The sequence below is a fragment of the Crassostrea angulata genome, chromosome 4 (assembly GCF_025612915.1).
Source record: "Crassostrea angulata isolate pt1a10 chromosome 4, ASM2561291v2, whole genome shotgun sequence".
Lineage (NCBI taxonomy): Eukaryota > Metazoa > Mollusca > Bivalvia > Ostreida > Ostreidae > Magallana > Magallana angulata.
Window position 1 is genome coordinate 43,832,940 of NC_069114.1, and position 22,936 is coordinate 43,855,875.

Sequence of the window (22,936 nt, forward strand, 5' to 3'; positions counted from 1 at the left end):
TGCACCTGGGCACACGACACAACTGTTGTGTATATCTTGTATATTCTGTGTTAGTTCCAGGGGTTTTCTTAAGTTGGACAAACAATAGACTCTAATTAGATATACACAAACGAACAAAACTATGTCTAGACAAACAAAGCAGTAATATCCTGCCCGATATAACAAAGGCAGTTGAGAGTCTTTTCATCTTTAACATGTATCTAGCAGATCTAGAGTTAGAAATAATGAAAAATGAAAAAAAAAATACAAACCTTAAACCGGTTAACAAATTAAATCATGCATTTTTGGTTCATTATCTTTATTTTGTTTAATAACCGGATAAACTGTGTGTGAGAGAGAGAGAGAGAGAGAGAGAGAGAGAGAGAGAGATTTTTCACCGATTAATTTATAATAGAAAACAAACATACTTTAATTAGTTTTATGCACATATTAAGATACAGAGACTGTGCTCATCCCTACAATAGTTTTGAAACCCCCAAAAAATTATAAAGAATTTTATAACGGCAATCTGTGTCCATCGGAGCGGTGCTGATGATAGCGATCTGCGTTTAATGGAGCGACGATTAAAACCGCCTGGAACACCCCCCCCCCCCTTTCCTTGGAAATTATATTATCCCTCGGATGACCCCCTCCCATCTCTATAAAAGAGCTTTTGCATTTAATATATGTTTTTATTGTTCAGCTTGATCAATATTGACTTAAAGGCCACTTAAAGACAGTGTAAAGGCAGTGTAAAGAGAGCGTAAATGCCACTTAAAGATGCTTAAAGGTGGCTTAAAGGTGGCTTAAAGAAGTTTGGACATTAAGGACCTATAAGCACTTGCTTAAAGGTGACTTAAAGGCGGCTTAAAGGTTGTATAGCCTTTAAGCTCCTTTAAGTCACCTTTAAGCCACCTTTAAGGACTTGCTTAAAGATGGTTTTTCGCCCTGTGAATTCTGCGTCCCTTACATTTTAGCACCATCTCATGGAATCTGATTGCCAGTTATTACGAATCTCTGCCGTTTCCTCGGAATGGACTGATGACTTCAGAAACTGTATGGAGTGGACACTATGTCGTTGAGAGTCCTATCTGGATCATAGGTGTATAACAGTGCTAAAACTAAAACATTACGCTGAATACAAGCGAGACACATTTTTTTAAAGTGGTATATCAATTTATATCGAAAATATAAAATGTAGTATTTTAATGTATCAGTTAAATTTTTAAATCCTGAAGGAAGGCTCAATGTTTAATTTTGAGAATTACTGTATCACACTTCATAAGAAGTATATTTTTCACCTCATGACATCATTCATCTGGATTGTAGCCTCTCACAAATGTCACAAATGTTAAAGTATTCTAGATTTTAAAAATCCCCCAAGGTTAATAGAGAATACTCTTTTTTCATGAAAGTCTTAGTGTACTTTGTCATCAAGGTTTGTGTAATTGTGCCTAAAATTCACTTTCGGATGCATGTTTGTCAGCCCATACCTCACAGTTCACTAAACCTGGATGGAAATACCTGTCCGCGGAGGCAGTAAGTTACACCAGGGGGGAAGCATGGTGTCTCTAACTAGCCCCAACAACAAGGATCTCAGTATTATTATAGAAACGATGGTAAGAATTCAAAATAATTTCAACAAACTCTGAGTTCTTCTACTGTCCAACTTCATTAAAATTTAAGACAAAATAAAGGATTTAGAATTCTAATCAATTGTTATACTAATTTGTTACACTACTAAGCCTCTTATTACTTACTCAATTTTGAAAATGTTAAACTATTATAACAAAATGTCTTTTTGGAATATCATTTTTTAATGGAAAAGCACATCTTATTTGTATTGATAACAAATTTCTGCATGACACAGTTACTTTAAACACACAGCTAATAAAACTAATGTATTGCTATCAATGGGATTTTCAACTTCTGTAATTTCGAAATTATTTGAGAAAACAAATTATATTTATAACAAAGCAAAAGTATGTCTCTTGTACATATGTCTAATATAAAATGTTCTTTCAGAGTCATGACCATTCTATTTGTATTCGCCCTCCACTCCCGCCATATTCTGTCAATCCACAAAATGTCACTATACAACTTAAAGGCAGCTATGTAAGTAAAAATATTAACATTTTCAATTGTCTTTGCCTGTGATAAGACGTATCGATTTTGTACTATAAAAAACCATAACTTCAATGGAAGTATAATTGGGGCACCAGCTGGGTTTGCTTATTTATATTGAAATATTTAATCGTTCAATGGCATAAAATTATGTAAATGAAAGTGATAAGGAATCATTCTTTAAATATTATGAGATGATAATGTAGGTTGGGGCGTGATCAAATCTATCATACTAGATCTATCTAAAGAATTTCATATCGTAATTCCAAAATTATATTTTCATTTTTCTATTTGGTTATACACTATTTCAGTTGAAAATATATACTATGACTATTAATAAGCATTTAATTGCAATTTGCATGGTATTGAAAGAAAAAATTAAAATATTCTAACTCCACAATATAGCATTGTAATCCACCCTGAACTTTTGGCATTATCAGGTTTGAATGCAAAATGAAAATGAAATAGTTTATCAAAGAAAATTACGTAAAACTGAAGAAGGTGGCATGTGTCCTTATAAACGCGTCATTTGCCTATTTGTAATCATTCAACTATGCTATAGAGAACAATACTGCAATTAATATGTATGTGATCAAAATATTTATTGCAGGCTAGTATTTCAAACGTATATGTGTGGTAGAGTAGACTCCATTTTGGACAGAATACTTCCCAGTCTAACTTCTTCAGATCTTTTCGACAAGTCAAGGTATATTAATTTATTCATTAAGGGTCCATTATGGGAAACCATAATCATTTCTTTACAAAACTATTGTAAAGAGATGTGGTGTTTGTTAAAATATGTTTTAAAGGTGTGTCAAAATTGCATGTTTTTCATACATTTTCTGATGAAAGATTAAAATGTAAAAAATGACTACAGATATTGAACATGAAGAAGAAATTCTTTATAGGATAATCTCTGCCATTCAGTCACCTTTTAGTTTTTTAGCTTACTGAATAACCAGAGCTATATTCTGTGTTTAACCCTTTAAGGCTTTGTAGTTTCTTGCAAAATTGATGAATTATTGTTTCTTGTTATCTTGAGACTCCGTTGATGCAAAATCTTTCGAATGTTATTTCAATAAATATTCATATGCCTTAAAAAATCTAGGTAAACAATGGACAGATCAATATTCCTGTTAAAGTTGATGAAGTGATCACCATTACAACATTGTCAACAGGACAGAAAGGACAATACCTAAACTCTCCAGATGTTAAGCCATTCCCACTGCCATATCGTGAAAACTTTGATGGTTTGCACTGTTTATTTCATTTCACAGAATTTATTGTAATTGTAATAGATGCAAATTAATTATCAACTTATCTACACTTTAAATCAAGGTAACAACTAGCGTTTGCATGAATAGAAATATTCCAAATTTCAAGGATGCTGATGTCTGCTCTAACATCATGATTTAATAATTTTTCTGAACAGGATATCCTTCTTTTTCTGAACCAAACAACTTTGCACAACAGACAGGTGCATGAAATCGTCAGACCCCTCCAGAAAACAGATTTTAACGCAGACTGTTTTGATTTTTCCTGTTTCTTGGTGTCAAGCAGAGAATGCAAATAAGTCTGTGAATATTATAGGCGATCATAATTGGTAAATGATCATTGTCATGGTAAATTTATTTGAAGGAGTTTAACAAATACTCGCAAATACATTGGTATATTTTCATTCAAAAACACCTTAACTTTCTCATCATGCCAATAAGAGGTAACAATTAACAAAGGCGTACTAACTGGCATACACTTTGTTGGCTTGTTTAAACCAAATATTGCTTTCATGATCATTCAAGCAATAGAAAAATGTTATAAATTAGATATAACAGAATTTGTAAATTTTGAAGGCAATTTTACGTATGTTACAGTACCGATCAGACCCAGCCTTACAGAAAGTAAACCCCAACTTAACCCTGGGTTTACTTTCTAGGTTTACTAGAGTGGACCAGAGTAAACCCAGAGTAAACCCCAAGTAAACCCAGAGTGGACACAAAGAGTTAACCCCGATCAGAAGTATACCCTGAAAGCAGACGCTACATGTATATTCGGAATATAAAAGGAACAGGAATTACAGGCAATAGGTTGATAAGATAAAATACAGGTCTGCTTCACAGTTCAGTGCGTATAGTTGACTCTAAAAGCAATTCTATTACAGTACCGATCAGACCCAACCTAACTTCAGAGTAAACCCCGAGTAAACCCAAAGTAAACCCCGAGTGGATCCAAATTTTCAAAAAGTAAACCCAAAGTGAACCCAGAGAGTAAACCCGGGGTTTAGTTGGGGTTTACTCTGGTGTTAGGTTGGGTCTGATCGGTACTGTAAGTGAATTTTTGTTAAGTTGTGAAAAATGCAAATCTGTCTGTGCATCGCTTTCTAAGGTTTTTTTTTTTGCTCTTAGATTTGATATTGTTGTGACTTACCGTGACCATATCAAATAGTCTATCTTCAATTTCCCTACAGCTGACTTTCAAGACTTTCTCACTTTCTCTTTGGATTAAATCTATTAATATTAAAAAGGAAAATAAGCTATCTTTATCTTGTTCTTTGTTTTCAGCTACATGTAAAGATTTTTAGATTTCTTTTTAGATAATTCTCTGTGAATTGCTCTACTTGTCCACACACCTTGCACTCTTCTCCATAAAACTGTACTTACAATAATTCAGATGTCATTCTGTCTATTCTTGCATCCTCATTTCAAGGAAATCATTTGAGTCATGTCTTTCTGTACACACAGGGTACCCAGAAGATGTTAAGCCTTCACTCTTTGCTCAACAAGTAGGTGTGTTTGAAACCAGAATATCTGAGGATCCTAGTCATGGAATGGTGCCGACCCAAGTCGATACCTACCCACCTATATACTGGTGTATATTGAATCTAGTCTTCCCAATTGATCTCATAGGAAACTTTTCTTGGTATGTAGCAGCTGCTCTATCCTGTTCTTACGAGTCTTTCCTCCAACAATGATCACATTTCACTGCTGAAACATACTTGCACAAAAATTATCTCATTATTATGCACAAAGGACAGCACAGTGTTCTGTTGATATAATGATACATGCAAAACACGGGACATACCTTTCATTTCTTTTTTCAACAAAGACATGCTGTTATGCCAGGGATTTGTTTTTGCTTTTAAGATCACTAAAGGTTTTGTTAGTTTCAGACCTTGATCATTATTGTGTGTTTGAAGTCTTTCTGCTTACATCAACTTAAATGAGCTCTGTTTGCTACCTGTTGTCTTTAACACTGTTGTAAATTATAGTTTCTTCTTAAGGTGGCTCACTACACCCTGAAATATTTTCTCATATCAGCTGAAAATCACTTGATTATGAGAGATATCATAATGGATAACAAGTATTTCAATCCAATAGGCAACAAATGTGCAATTTTGGATGAAAAATTACATTTTCAAAAATTTAACTCAGTAAACATGAACATAAGCTCAAGACAGATTCGAACTCATGATCACGAAGCCCAATAATATAACCACTGAGTTTTGACGTTATACACCCCAAATCGAACGATATGAACAGTTTGACAAAACATATAAATCGCAATCTTGTGACGTAGTGTGTTAAAAAGTATAAATCTAGCTGAAGTGAGTTACCTTAAACCGAATCACTGATCAAAATTTTCTCGAATTGAGTACATTTTAGTACGTTTGGTCATAAAGAGATAAAGAGGAAGCCACAATGAGAGATAAAATTTTAAGGAAAAAACATCAAGGATGTTATTTTTCATTCGAAAGAAACAACAAGTTGAGAATCTGTTATAAGTTGAGTTACACAGTAAAACTATTGAAAGCTTAAATCAATATTGATTTGATATAAGTTATGTGTATTTGTTAAACTTCTTCAGCTAACAATATCAAAACGTTTTGAAAACTATTTTGCTAATGCATATAAAATTATTCTTACTATATATTTTTACACCGTTTATAATAATATTACTTTTTGAAAAAGTCTCTGAGATAAATCTGTAACATGATCTTAATCTAAACATAAATGAAACATTATTCTTCTGTTGTGCATGTCTATTAAGAAAGATTTAAATATGGCCTTAATTTGTATTTTTTAAAATTACCAATTCTTTGACATGAGTACCTGTCTTTTTGTAGGACTGATATTTCTGTGACTGTCGAGACACAAATCCCCAAGGTCAATGGAAGTTCAGGGACATTTGTTGCTGTCAGGGTGGATCAAGGGGGATGCAATGCTTGGGAACCAAGGGGATTTTTTTCTTTATACTTCCCGATCAACAGAAATTTGTTCTTGCTAATGACATGTGTAAGTGGTCATGTATTTTTCTTTCTAATGTATTGATTTTTTATTTAATTTAAGGTCAGACGACACGTTCCTCGAAAATCTTTTTTGTATCTTCTCGTAATGAAGAATTCCAATAAAAATATGATTTTTATGATTATTTTTAAAACTATTAAAATTTACTTGGATATGGTAATATGTCTAGATGGCCGAGTGGTTAGAACCGTGGCCGCTCACAGCCAGAAGCGTATAGATTCTAGTGGTCTTGAGTTCAAAGCCCTGCCCCGGCCGAGATAGATTTCCAATTTAGTGAATTTCGCTGTGCTGTAGATTTATTTATTTTTATATCAATTCAAGTGTATTTTCAAGAAGATTATAGAGGAAATTGCATACTTTAGTATTTTACATTTGCCTGGTAAGATACCTTAAATTTTTGCAAGAAGGCTTGTCAAAGTAGTTGTTAACCATTAACAAATTCCTGGAAGAAGTTATATAACATCGAGGAACGTATCGTCTGACCTTAAATGCCCTTTTTATTTCAAAATAATATAAATTTTAACCTCTCTTTGTCTGTTGTTGTTTTTTTCTAATTCATTTAAGTGTACATGTGTTGTAATACTCTCATTTAGATTTTAATAATTTTTGGTTACAGCTCGTACAAAAGTTATTAAAGAGGGATCAGTTAATATATCAACAAATGGTTGAAATAATATAAGCCTCACTGTCAAAGTAAGTATACTGCTGGTAAGTGAGGGAAATAAGTAGTACTGTGTAAACACTGCGTGTCTTTGAACGAAAAATAATACGAAAGAGATACTTATAATATTGTATGATCTAAAACGGACAGTTATTGCAATAACTTACTGGTATTAACTTTATGCATTAATATGATCTTTTTCCCCGTCTCCCTACTTTCACTACTGAATTCAAAATCCACTGATATTCCCAAATATTGACTGACATTGTCTGACATCCACTGTACATTGACTGTACTTCACTGTACATTTCACTGACTTCCACTGTATCCCACTGTACCCCACTGTACATTGCTACTGAACAGCACTGTATCCCACTGTACACCACTGTACAGTCCTACTGACTTCCACTGTACCCCACTGTACGCCACTGTACAGGGCACTGACCAGCACTGTACCCCACTGTACGCCACTGTATCGGGCACTGACCAGCACTGTACCCCACTGTACGGCACTGTACTATTAATTTGAGAAAAATATCAGATATTTAAATCTTCAGTATATTTTTTTTCTTCGATATTTTTTTATTATGCTGTATATAGCATTATCATTATGTATACAGATAACTTGACAGAAGAATGCAACAGGTCGTTAAATGTATTTAATATGTTTTCTTTATCAATAAATGTCTATTATTATTGAATGTTACGATCATAAAATTATGATAATTTCCCTAGCTATAAGGTGAAAGTATTGAATTTTTCATGTTGAATCTGATTATTAAAATAGTACATGTCATTATGTTCATTCTGCCAGTCATTCGAAAATACCCCCCCCCCCCTCCCCCACCAGCAAGGTTACATAATCATTTCTTATTGATGATATATGACAAGCCCTCGATTAAATGATCGGGTTGTTAATTCTCTGTGTCCCATAAGCTGTGTTTAAGCCACTAAAAACAGTCAATTAAACACAGAATCCACAAAATATATCCATGCTTGTTTTTTTTGTACACATGTCCAAATATCATGACTGCCCGCTTGACTACACAGGTACATTTTGAAGATAGCGTGCGAGTTTCTAGCTCATTTGTTAATTGATTTCTTTTGATTAAAATATTTAAATATACATTGCAAATGTCGGGTTTTAATTTTACAAAATAACACCTACTGCAGAATACATTATAAATGTTAAATATCAGTGACATATTAAGCGGTAATTTACTGTATCATTATAATTTCAGCAAGAAATAAAAGGAAGGATTTAAATCAAGGAAGGTTGTAACATTTTGTAATATGCGTAGCTGAGTGTATAGTTTTCGTAATATATGATTTACTTTTAAATGTTTGAGAAATAAGATATATAAAATGCCCTACGCTACACACTTTTTTGTATAATGAGAGAGAGAGAGAGAAAGAGAGAGAGAGAGAGAGAGAGAGAGATTACAGGTATATCACTTTCTGACAATATTGTATTGGTGTCATTTGCAAGCGTAGAAAAGTTCACAATAAAATCTATGTTGGAAGTGGCGGTTGTGATGCCGTAAGGGGATTTTAACGTGCGTATACCTTTCTGACTCGGGCCTCAAGTTTTAGCACTAGAAAATTCATGAGAGAGAGAGAGAGAGAGATCGAGAGAGAGATCGAGAGAGAGATCCATTTATCAGAAATTGATTAGAATAATAAGAAATTGATTGTCTATTAATCTGCTTCTTTTACATATCGACTATTTTACTTTATGTTTTACGTTTATTGTTGCCAACCAACTCCGTGGTTTTAGAAAAATATCTGCAAACTTTAAGTCGAAAAATGAAATGTTATTATATCGATAATATCACCACCCCCCCCCCCTTTTTCTTCCCGAATCCACTTGATAACCCTTGCAGTACTGTGTTATGTCGAAACGATTCATGTTAAGCAATCGGTTATAAAAATTAATGCATTTTTTTAAATGTTGACCTCGATGTGTAATCACTATTAAATAGAAATAATAAATCCCACTTTTGTGCAAACATTACATGAAACTAGTCCTACATGTAATTTATAATAAAGTAAATTAGTAATAAATAAATTAAGTAAGTAAATTATAACAATCTTTTAAGACAGGTTTTAAATGATTATGATCCCAATGCACCCGGCAACCATAATGATTTGTTTTAATCAAAAGTGAAAATTCAGATTTTTTTGTTTTTAACAGTGTATTTCCCCGACGTTTACATCCATATTCCTAGGCCCCAACACATATACACAGGTGGTCAGTTTTCACACCTTGACACAGTCACCCGGCCGTGTGTATAGTCTGAGCCTTTCTGTTAGTTCCGGGTTTTTCGTTGTTCCCAGACAGACAAAAGATTTTTTTTCTGTAGACATACACAAAGAAGGAGACAGTACTCTGTCGATATAAAATATTACTTTTTAGCGTTGACTTTCAATCATTAATAATTTTTAAGACAATCATTGAATAACGAACTTCAAACCATTTGAATCCATGGACATTATCCCGAAACTAAAGATAAATACATACTTTAATTTTTTTAATGCCAATATGTAGATTTAGCCGCTGTCAACATCACTACATGATACCGGTAGTACTTTATTTAAATACTAAAATATTCGTACGTTAGCAGAGAGAGAGAGAGAGAGAGAGAGAGAGAGAGAGAGAGAGAGAGAGAGAGAGATTATGATTATATAGAAGATTTGAAATGTTTGCTATGATACAATATACTGGTTTCAGTAAATGAAGAAAAAAACAGAAGAAAAAAAGAAATATCGTTTTAAAGGCCGAATTGTTTAGGGGGTAAATCTCCGGTGAGGGCGGGGCTTAATTTCTAGAGGTGTGAAAGCCTCCGGGGCTGGAAGTCTACCTGCGATCGTGAACGCTGCTAATCACTATACACAGGAAGGAAATATTACACAAGATATAAATAATTAGTCAGAATTCGTCATAGTTTGAATATCTTTTTGTTTTAATGACCATACGAAGCGATTTTATAAGGAAATGTAGTCCGAGCACGTGTGTACAGCACAATCTAAAAAATTCAGTAATCTAATTCTGCTTTAAAGATTTAACTCAGTTCATTGTGTTTAGCACTTGACATTGTTTAAGACGTTAATTTTAACAAATATAATTGTATAAGAAAACCATACGATCAGTAAAAATATTCACTTGAATGTAAAGGCAGCCATTATACGATGACAACTAATGGAGTTCGTTTTCCATGGAGTGACGTTTTCGTGCAACAAGTTCCAATTTAGTGTATAATCAGTTCATGCAGCTTTAATAGCTCATAAGTTTGTTTTAAAAAAGAAAATTGTGTATGCATGTTTTGGGCTGCATGCTCATTCATCGTCGTGAAATTTATTAGGTCATATACACTCAACATGATTCAAAAATAAATTGCGTATTTTCAATTACTGAATAATAAAACTATTTTTCTCATTTATCTGACCTTTACACAATTCACTTATTACGGAAAGAGAAAATAAACATGTTTGCCTATTAATTAAGGTGTCGCTTATAATTAAAGAGATGCTAAAATTTAATTGTGATGCAGCAAAAATATTGCACGGGGGGGGGGGGGGCTTATGTATGCCTTCCTGACTTTGGAGGAGAATAGTTACAACATGAGAGAGAGAGAGAGAGAGAGAGAGAGGAGGGAGGGAGGGAAGGAGGGGGTATATTTTTTCTTATTAAAACTGTTACTACATGTATATCATGGCAACATTCTTGTCTGTGCAAGAAAAGATACATGTATATGTATTACATGTGTTGATAATGAACAGTGTTCAAATTCAAAAGTATATAATTAAAAGTACCGTAATAGGGTGAAATATTATTTGAACACTGTTCGCTATCACCATATTTCATTTTTAATTTAACACAATACTTATTTTGATATCAGCGACTGGTGCGGGGGGGGGGGTGAGGATTTATAAATGTTTAATATCCGACTTGATTTAAATAATAAAAAAACGCATCTAAAATGATTAATATAAAGAGTATTTCGTTTATTCATACATGGTATGTTTTTAAAAAAATATATTTCAAATGGATTTAATAATCTAAAGACCACAAATACCCTTATAAGGGAATTACATAATATCTTGAACAAGGTGTCAGACTGACAATTTACAAGGTTGAATATTGGGACATTCACACCTTTTGATCTACTGAAAGTATGTATACTATACACAGATACTGACTCGCTGATCTTCCTGTGAAGTAAAACTTCAAAGACATTTTAAAGTCCAGACCAGTTATCTTCTCTCTTTTGAAAAAAAAATCAGTATGTTGAGCAATATGGTGGAATTTTTTTATCGTTTAAAAAGTTGTCCCTCCTCCACATATATGTTACATTAACGTTTTATGATTCAGATAATTTAAAACTATCTATTAATTGTAATTCATAGTTTTAAATTCTCTTAATTTTAAAACTTTAAAGTAACATATATACTAATATTTATTTGACAATATTGATTAAATGAAATTCATCGAAAAAAAACCAAATAGATATTTAGTTACTAAAACATTGATTTTGAAATATATAAAAATATTTTCCCCTTTTTATTGAATAAGTTGCTATATTTTGTATGATAATTGGATTCCGAGTTTTAAGATAAATACATGCGTGGATCGGAGGATGGGGGGGGGGGGGTTCAGAGGATAATTTGATTTTTTTAAACTTACATAGTACAACTATCCAAAATATGTCTAAGCTCCCCCAGAAAACAAGTATCCCTGCCCTTTCCCTGGAAAGAATTCTGACCGCGCATGTAATTATATATGAACTTAAAGAAATAGAAGCCCATTTTCTCTCTTGTAAGCAATAGGAAAGAATCAAAACAAATCCAGATTTTGGTCTCAAATGAAGTAAATATTCAATTCATTGTTTAAACATAATAACTTATAAAAAAACACTAGGTACAGTGGGTTACAGTGGTGTACAGTATTTGTCAGTACCCTGTACAGTGGTGTACAGTGCTGGTCAGTGCCCCGTACAGTGGTGTACAGTGGGGTACAGTGCTGGTCAGTGCCCCGTACAGTGGTGTACAGTGAGGTACAGTGCTGGTCAGTGGGTAGGTACTGTGCTGTCCAGTGAAGTACAGTGGAGTACAGTGGCTCTGTACAGAGGGGTACAGTGGGATACAGTGTGGTACAGTAGCTCTGTACAGTGGGTGTACAGTGGATTTACAGTAGGGTACAGTGGTTATACAGTAGATGTCAGACAATGTCAGTCAATTTTTGGGAATATCAGTGGATTTAGAATTCAGTAGTGTTTCTGTACTTATGGTATACATTTACTCAAAAGTCGCGTTCAAAGAATCAGAGACAAGAGCCATGTATGCATACAGGTAATTATCGTTGATCAACTGGGCGATCTTTTACACTGTTCACTATTTATCGCTAATAAGGGAGATAAATTTTGAAAATTTAAGAGTAATGATAATCATATTTTGTAAATATGCATGGCTATTCAGCACACAAGCATTTGCGAGATTGGCAATAATTACTTAACCAAATTACCACAAATCCGATATGAATAGCGCGCGAGTTTTTGATTGAATAAAATTCGTCGAGTTGAACCATTGTCAAAACGTTGATGTGTCACTAGCCGACAACAATGATATAATTTCTCTTTCATTCTCAGAATTCTACAGCTGTTGGCAGTGTGAATGGAGTTCCTTTGTTTACAACAACCATTCCATCTAAACCATCCAATGGATGTGTTGCCATAGGTACGGATTCGTATGGCATAGCAAATTTTGATAATTTTAAAATGATGAGTTCCAAGGATATTGATATTTCAAATATGAAAACATCCCAAGAACTCATACTTGTAGAAGATACAAAATTATATTTTAAGCCAAAAAGAAATCTACCGTAAATGATTTGATTGGTGTTCATTAACTAGCCGATTGTTAAATGTGTAAGACTGTGATATGTTAAACAAAATGTTCCATTGTTTTACTACTGTAAACTGTCCTGCTAGGTAAAATATGCGTGCAATAATTATTCGCGAAATTCCCAAGTACCTATGCTGAAGAATTGTTCTCTTAAAATGATTACACGCAAAATATTATACTTTCATGTGTAATATATTGAACTACATGTACATACTAACTACATAAGAATGAAATTTGTTTGATTTTACTCAACTTTCTACAAATGTTTTTGTTTTGCATCAGTGTATGATTGTTTAGGAATATATGTATTTAGATTTTTGTGTTTTAGTTGATAAACAATTTATGATGTAAAACCTACGGAGCTTTCCCCTATTAAATTTTGTTTTAGAAAACAGACAACATTTTACGATAGTAATAAATGAATTAATGTTAATGTTTTAAGAAGTTATATTTATTGATCAATATTAATGAAAATTATTCCTAGAATATTGCATTATTCTTACTCAATTTGATTTTATTTTTCTTAACTATATAATTGAATACATTAATAATCATGATGTATTTTGTACGAAAGGAGACTAATATCAGCCTGTTTGTAAAACCGCGGCCTGAATTGGTTCATTCGGAAATTATGCTTGACTCACAATTTTTGAGTTTTGTCATCGAATCTTATTTTATGACAGTATATGACAGTAACGCGCTGTGTGATTGCATGGGATATTTTACTCTTGTATAAACATATATGATATTAAGATATAGAAATATTAATTTATTATTTTCTCTTTAGTATCCAATCATTTTATCTTTTATTTTAGTATTTGAATCATAACCATAAAGAAAAGTAGATGATAGATAGATAAATAGATAGATAGATTATATATATATATATATATATATATATATATATATATATATATATATATATATATATATATATATATATATATATATATATATATATATATATATGAAGAAAATATGAGCTTTAAAGTTATAATTTGTAAAAATGCTTTAACGCAAGAGTGAAGTATATTTAGTATGATTATATTTCAGTTTTATATTAAAATACAACCTGCGATCACCACAGTCACATGCAGCAAAACACTCGGGTCTAAAAGACGTTCTTGTTTGTGTTGAACGATGTGGCCCATGCATAAGCTACTTGCTGTTATTGTTTTATTTCAAACTACGTAAATCGATTTGATCTTTAAAAAATACAATTTTGCAATGAAAATTGTTGTCCTTATACAACAATGGTGTGTATAAATGTTTCACATAAATCTCGAACACTTCTGAATAGATAGGTAACTGATTAGTCCTTTATATTCATAAAGCATACCGTCATTGACGAAGACATATGTGATCTTTTCTTGAGTCATTCCAATACGACTTTTAAGTTGTTTTTTTCATAGATTTTGTTGTCTTTCACTTTTCTTACACTTACTTATCTAGGGAGTGTCAAGCAGGGACGGGGTAATGGTAATTTGTAATGGTAATTGAGTGTATTTAATTACAAATTTTGATGTAATTGAAAGTAATGTGTAATTGGCCAAATTTTCAATTACATGTAATAGTAATTTAATTAATTACTTTAAAAAAGGCATGTAATTCCAATTACCTTTCAATTACATTCAATTACACACTGATGTACATATAAATATCAAGCTGTCCACTACCCATTTTTCACCACACTAACAATGGTACAAGGTCTAGTTCGAAGAGTAGTTAAATAGCATTTAACTATTATTATATATATCATACTAAATACTACTTTTCAAAATGGATTTTTTCAGTGATTCAATATTTAATGATAAGTTTCCCAAATAATTAAGTACATGTACTTGATGATCGATTGGTTTGATCCCTTTTCACTTAATTTTTTTTTATTTTCCTTCTTATTAGAATAATGAGTGTGTCAATTGTCATTGAGTTAGTTTAAAACATCACTGTTTACTTAATAAAACAAAATCAGTGTTATCAAAATTATATCAACTATCAAGTCATGCTTTGTAATTGATAGCCTTGAATACACAGAGTTAAAATGCATGGCTTCAAGTTTTTGGTGTCTAACATGTCCACAGGGTATGTTCCCTTATTGCTAACATTTTGATAATTAGGTAGAGAACAACAGGTGTGAATTGTGTTTTGATAACAATTATAGTCTGCCTGAGATTAACCGACCTGTACTTTGGCATTGTATATTCAAAGAAAAAAAATAGTGTTTAAAAATGCAAAGGAGAAAGTTTTCATATTATAGTTTTGCATGCAGGAAATATTTTAGTTAACATGATAGGTGTAGGTTAGGGGATATGGCTTTTAAATGTTTATTGAATATCAAGGTGGTATTGGACACCTCCATATTGTGACTATCAGTACCTGCGTATTGAACTAAACAATTAAACCAAATTTATATTTTACTTTCCAAAAATTGTAACTTATCAGAGTAGTTAGCAAATTCTCAAACAGTGTTCAATTTTTTTTGATTATGAGGAAATTTTATTCATATTAAAGACATACCTCCTGAAATGTTTGTGTTGTAGATAAATCATGGTTTACTAAATTTTGATGAAAATGTAATTTGTAATTTAATTAATTACTTCTGCGAAGTAATTGTAATTTAATTAATTACATTTGAAAACTCTTGTTATGGTAATGGTAATTTAATTGAAGAATTTAAGCAAGTAATTGTAATTTAATTAATTACTTTTCATTGTAATTGACCCAATCCCTGGTGTCAAGTCGTGATGTCAGTCATCAATTCTGTCAAAAATGAATTAACCCTGTATATTTTTTTTCGGCTAGTTGGCCACCAACTCCTTCTGTTACTAAAATTAAGGTCCAACGATAATGCAATTTTTTAAGTCAGCATGCATTCTAAACAACCATACATTATATTAAAATTATTGTCGAAAACGCCTGTAAATGAATCTGAATGAAACCGGAGAGGAACTCGGGTTAGACTGCAAGAAAATAAAATAAAATAGAAAGCACCTCAACCATGGAAAATGTACAGTGTATAGTTATGTATTTTTTATCTTCATTTATATAACAAACTTAAATATTGATGTCCTCTTGTTTTACTAGAATCCATCAGTCGTCTTCTTAAATTGCAACATCCTTTAAAAAAAATGCAATAGTGCCAAAATAAAATCAATCAATAACCATAAAGATTAATTTCGTTTCCTTTACAGTCATTCAGGTTCACGTAGATGTACATGCAACTCGATGCAATTTTTAAAAGCTGAATTTAACCAGAAAATATTCTTAAGCAAAAAAGTTTTAGTTTGAAGACATGTCATAAAATTTTATTCTGCAAGACGATATATATAGGTTTTGCAGCTATATATAATTGAAATTCAGATATCCATTTTGTTCTGTAGAATTATGCATTGTAAACAATTGATATGCTTGGTAGTGCTTGAATGCTTGAATTAGAATATATAGAAAACCATTTTGTTTCATGTACATGTACTTTGAATCTTGATATTGAAATCTCATAACATACGTAAGCATAGAAATGTTCCTACTTTAACGTTTACCTGTATATTCTGTAAAATCCCAACATATGGTACGTCTCCTGTACTCTTGGACCTTTTTCTACCTGTGAAAAAGAAATAGCTAGGATCCAGGTCTTCTCGGAATTCGACCGAATTATGTGAAAGAGATGTAATGTACTATTAATTAAACTTTTAAACCCGTTACAAAAAGATTACGATGTCCTGTAGTGATTATCTTGTTGGTCTGGATAAGCGGCCGAAGTGTCAACTTTTTCGGTTGGTTTAAAAAAAAGATAATATGTTACATACCTGTATTGTTTAAGATCCACTGAACAAAGTGTACACTTTTTGAAAAATCAACCCTCGGTTTCTTAGACTGCTTCAAAGTTTTTCCGAAGCAGCAGTGACAAAATCTCCGTATTTATCATGCATGTTTCAATAAATATTTCACATATTTTATAGCAAACTAAGTAACGCTCAGCAACACGTCATGCATTCAATTTTCCCCAGTTTCTTAATCATGACCTTCATGAAAACTATTGTAATTATGAGACTTTTTAAAAACTGCGCGTACACCCAAGAAATATTTTTAAGACATGCTTTTCATTAATAAATATTATAAGAGAAATACCAGACGTGTGTTGATTACTCTTCATTGGTGTCGAATAAACTGTCTGCTCCGTACTCTTAAAATCAGTGGTCTTGCGTATAGAAATCATTGTTTCTACAATTATAAATGTTACAAAATGCTTTTTTTTTTTTAATAATGATGAATTATATAAAAATGAAAGAGAAAAAAGATCGTAGGCGATTACCACTCTGACGAAAACAAAATATTGATATATCAATGTTTCTTTTCCATTGATTTCGTGATGAATACCTCTTTTTTACGATTCAATAAGCACAAATGTTATAGCTCTGATGCTTTTATCCTCAAATGTTTGATACGTTTTTTGAAAACAAGGTTACAAAAAAATGTTCATAAATACTTGAATTTTAAATATCAAATCAAGTGTATATATATACAGTAATTTACAATTCTATATTTTTTTAAAAATGTATGCTGTTCAAAATTAAAAACAATATTACTCATTAAACTGCCAACTAATACACCACATGCAATGAAAATTAAAATCATAAACATTACAGTAGACATGTTTTTGCATTGTACTTGCCATATGTTGTGCCACAGCCCATATCTTTGAAAGAAACATCTATGATCTGTACTCCTTTTAAATGAGCTGGTGAGTTGCACTTAGGTTTTTCACCAAAGGAGTTAACCACCAATCCCTTTGTCTGAACAAACACCGTAAACGATTCCAGATCACAACTACACTCAAACGGACTCCCACTTATATACCTAAAGCAAATTATTTTTGGAGTTATCCAGCTTGTAAACATGTCACATTTGTATACTAAAGCAACATTAAATGTTAAATTAGAATCAATATAATAATATATAATATAATATATAATAACATGTAATAACACATAATCATAACATATATTTTTAAAGTAGAATTAGGCATATTTAAATGTTTCAAAGTTTCATACATGTAATTAATATAATATTGAATAGACTAGTAATAAGATGTAAATTATGAAGAAAAATATATGAAAGTCAAAACTTTCATTTAAAAAATATCAAAAGTATTCCTAATCTTTATCAAATACTTACAGATTTCGTAGGTTAGGAAGTGGCATAAACATTTGCTCGGTCAAGAACGTGAGATTGTTATCATAAAGTCTCCTACAAGGTAACAGAACTTCAATCACTGTATGGATAGACCGCAAGAGTAATATTACTAAAGATTATATTAAAAATTCAGCAACAAGCCGGTTATATACTCATTGAACGATTTCCTATAGCATATAACTCAACAGTACTTTGATAGGATAAACGATGTGTTATTGATTCTAATTTTCTTCTCATTGATAATTTGTGTAAACAATTATATACTATGTGGAAGTTCATGAATAAATGCAGTTGTAAAAACATTAAAATAATTTACATGTGTTCAATAATGTTGACAGGAGCTGTGGTATTTTTTAATCACTGCCACCTCTTTAATTAAAGAATTATTCCCAGACACTTGAGTGCACTTGACAAATTGCAAAAATGAATTTAGAAAGTTTTTAATGGTGTCCATAGTAGAGTTCTGGAGTGTATATGCTGTTATATAAACGCAAGATTCCCCCTTTTAGGGGTTTAGATTTCGTTTTGCTTTTTCTAAAAGCTTCTAGGTAATACCTAGGACAATTGGACATTACAAAAGATCATGACGATTACATTGAATATCCCAAACAAGATCTAACAAAATAGCCATACTAATGTGAATAATTAGTTTGCATGGTTAAAAAACACCATTTGACATTTCAAGTCAGGAGAGTATGGGTTTATATATAATTGCAAAAAGGTATGCTTTTTGATAGCTATGAGATTCGTCTACATTACTTTTGAAAATGAGCAAATGCAACTGCCGCAGGGTCTGGTGAATAAATAACTCTGAATCCTTGGTATGATTGATTTCAGCTTCGCTGAGTCTTTATTTCGAAGATTATGTAAATAAATAAAACGCCCAAGTACAAACACACTCACACTCACAAAAAGTTACAGAATTCATTCGCAACATCGCACGTTTTTTTATTATACTTGAATAAAATGAATGAAAAGTAATTTAAATCAATATAATTAGATATTTCAATTACAGATCCAGAATTGAGGATTTACAAAATATATCAAAATACGACAACAAGAAATTAATCAATATTAATTTAGCATCGAAAGTGAACAATGAGTATTTAGTTGTGTTCGGATAATAAGATATCCATATCATTACACATCTGAAAAGAACAAAGTACATTTTTCATGGAAATATAGATACTTAGTATATGCGTTTAGATTTCTCAAAATGAATAAATGCTTAAGTTGATGGTAGGTAACATTATCATTAATTCCAACTGGAAAACAATTTTTTTTCCAGTGATATACGTATAATTTCTATATGTTCGAGGATCAATAAATATACGAAGACTTTTGCCATAGTCATGTTATTTAGGTTCATATAATTGCTAAATTTTGTAGACATGATTAAGAAATTGTTTCAAACAAATTGAAATAAAATAAAAGTTCATGTATTCCTTTATTTCTCAGAATTATTTAGAATCTAATCCTGCAAAAATCCTGCAAAAATGAGGCCACGGCGCATGGTCCAACTTTGTGTTGTGTGAACAATAAATCATATTATGATGAAAGTAATATTTCCATAAATTGGGCCTAAAACAAACCACTTACGTCGCTAAACATCACGGCGCAACGAAAAGTATAAATTTAACAGTTTTGATCTAACTTGGGAAAAGCCGATAAAAAGTGTAAAAATGTTAAATGGTAGAAAAAAAGTCACAAATTATTTGCACATTTATGTTGAACTCTAACACATTTTGTGGGGTTGTGTTAAATGTATTTTGAACATCAAACAATACGAAGGAGAGTAAAATATCTGTAATTATTTGATCAAAAAATAAAGAACGTCATCTGACATTCAGAGATTTTAATGCTGTAAACGAAAAGACATAGGATAAAAAAAAACAACTTCGAGGAACTAACTTATGATTTTCGAACACATGTGAACAAACTAGATGTCAAGTGAAATAATACGGAATTAAATTGTATGGGGAAAAGCACAAACGACTCGTGATGATAGAAAGATTGCTTATTTCTATAACCTTGACGTTATAATTTCAACGTCACCGTGCGCAGTGGTGACAAAACATGTTGATTTCAAAATCGGGTAACAAAGATACCTTTTCATCAAATAGAATGAAATTGCATATGTTAATAACATAAGTATTGTTGCATAAATCAATGTTAGTTAAGACTTAAATGAAAAATATATGATAGACAGCCACATCGTCTGCGTTTGTGATTGACCCTCGTACGTATAATTCTCTGCTATATTCTTTTATTATGTAATGTTTTCAGGCAATATATGCTTTGGTTATGCAAATACTTAATGACAATTAGAAAGTGTTGATTTTGATATTATCCGGAAGTCAATCCAGTAGGACTATATAAGCAGATGTTTGCAAGACCCAAATCTCTCGCCTCATACATACACACATAAATATATATATACATACATATATATATATATATATATATATATATATATATATATATATATATATATATATATATATATATATATATATATATATATATATATATATATATATATTAGATCATGTGGTTTTATTTCTACAAAAGTGACCAAGGTTTTACAGTAATCAATGTACTTGTTCATATTTATTAACACTTTTACCGAGTACCCCGGTACTCGATCGGAAAAACGTCCAAGTACCGAGTACTAAAAATTGACCGATTTGACACCCTAATATATATATATATATATATATATATATATATATATATATATATATATATATATATATATATATATATATATATATATATATATATATATATATATATATATATATATATATATGTAGATAAATAAAGCCTTGGTACAGCAAAAAATACGTAAATAAATAAAACAGAATGCGACAGTCCAAATTAAATAAATTGTTTGTTTATTTATTTAATTTGGACTGTCGCATTCTGTTTTATTTATTTAAGTATATATATATATATATATATATATATATATATATATATATATATATATATATATATATATATATATATATATTAAATTAATTTAAATTTTTTTTAAATTAATTTATTTTAAAAACGTCTGAAGATTGAATGAAAGCGCTAACGTTTTTTACTCTGTGTTGTCTTTCATTTTTCAAATTTTCTATATATAAAACCGGATACTGCGATATTTTTTGGATTTAACTATATATTTAGATAGATAGATAGATAGAGAGAGAGAGAGAGAGAGAGAGAGAGAGAGAGAGAGAGAGAGAGAGAGAGATAGATAGATAGATAGATTGATAGATATATAATGTACTTACAAAGTTTGCATTTGTATTAAACCATCAAATGCATTGGAATCGATCGTTCTTATCTTGTTGTAACCAAGGTTTCTTTAGTTAATAAAGAAAAAAAATATAATCATTGTTTACTCATGTTCGTACAATACACATTCTATACAATCAATCAAGAAAAAAAAGCAAATCATCGTTTATAATTACCTTAATTGTGTAGTAACGAATTTAATCAATTCAATTCTGTTGAACTAGAAATTTGTTAACACAATTAACTCAGATTCGTGAATTCTTAATCTAATTACAGTGTCCTTTAGATTATTTCATTAAAAAACAAGATTACTTGCTAATTATAGATTTATAGAAACTCTTATGACAATGAATTAATAATTTCGTTCATAAACGTTTTTGCATACATTGTATACACTAGGAACCTAGTTTATTCTAGAACTAGATATATCATTATCAAGCTGAGAGTATTCAATATTACGGGAATTGTTTTATAGTAAGTATTGGTTGAGTTATTATAATTTGACCTAAATTTCTGACTTTAGCACGTTTATAACATTTACGATATCAATATAAATATGACCTTTGTATTGATACGAATAAACTTAGTTCATTCATTAAAAACGCATCGATGTCTATTTAGCCTGTTGTAATGTTAAATGATATGAAAACGTTTTCAAAACACATCAAATGAGTTCGAATATATGAACGGGAGTTGTTTAGTATGTGCTGTGTATTGTACAATATCTGAAAAGCATTCCACTTTTATAATAAAATGAACATTACATCCCTTCAACTTATATATTCTCCGCGGTTTTAAATACATAATAGACCTCTGAGGCACTTACAAATGGCAGAGCCAAAGGCTAGTTCGGACTTATAACGACGACCAGATAAGAACGTTTTAAGCTTTGGGGAAGGAAAAAGTCGCATACGGATGATCTCCTGGAAAGTATGATGGACGTGACAAGACGGTAACCTTTTCGGATTTCAAAAATTGCTTCACAAGTTCAGATGCATGTGGTGGAGGATGAAGTAGACAAACATGCCTAAATCTTGACTCAGGGCGTTGCTTGTTTTTTAGTATGACATCTTAAAGTTATGGGTTTTTTTTTGCAACAACATTACTTTTACCGTGTTTAATTTGCATTTTTTGTTTCCGAGTTTTCTTACTTGTTCGAAGTAGTGAACCCATGTTTCGTCAACAGTATCAATATTGAAAAATGTATTCGGAAAACTTTTTTTGTAATTACTTAGCGGCTTGCACTCGTACCCGGTTCTGGTCTGTCAATATATGCGGTTTCCATCTAGCAAAAAATCTTTCGTACATTCAAAACACGTTACAAAATTTTAAAATGAAATGCACCAGAGATAGCGATTTGTCAACAACTCTGGTTAATCAAGAATTATGTACATGTCATCCCCGTTGATTATCTATCTTACTGTTTTGAGTTTAGTGCAAACTTTTATATAAATTCTAATTTTTTCAATATATTCAATGCCTTTCCCAA

The 22,936-nt window shown here is 31.3% G+C and overlaps 1 protein-coding gene across 1 annotated transcript in view; it reads left to right on the forward strand.

The window, feature by feature from the left end:
- Window positions 1-3,094: 3,094 nt before the first annotated feature.
- The window catches only part of LOC128181440 (galactocerebrosidase-like), a 164,256-nt gene continuing 144,414 nt past the window's right edge, over window positions 3,095-22,936 (forward strand). The window contains exon 1 of the mRNA XM_052849840.1: window positions 3,095-3,353. The gene's annotated coding sequence lies outside the window, so the exon portion shown is untranslated. The remainder of the gene's footprint in view (window positions 3,354-22,936) is intronic.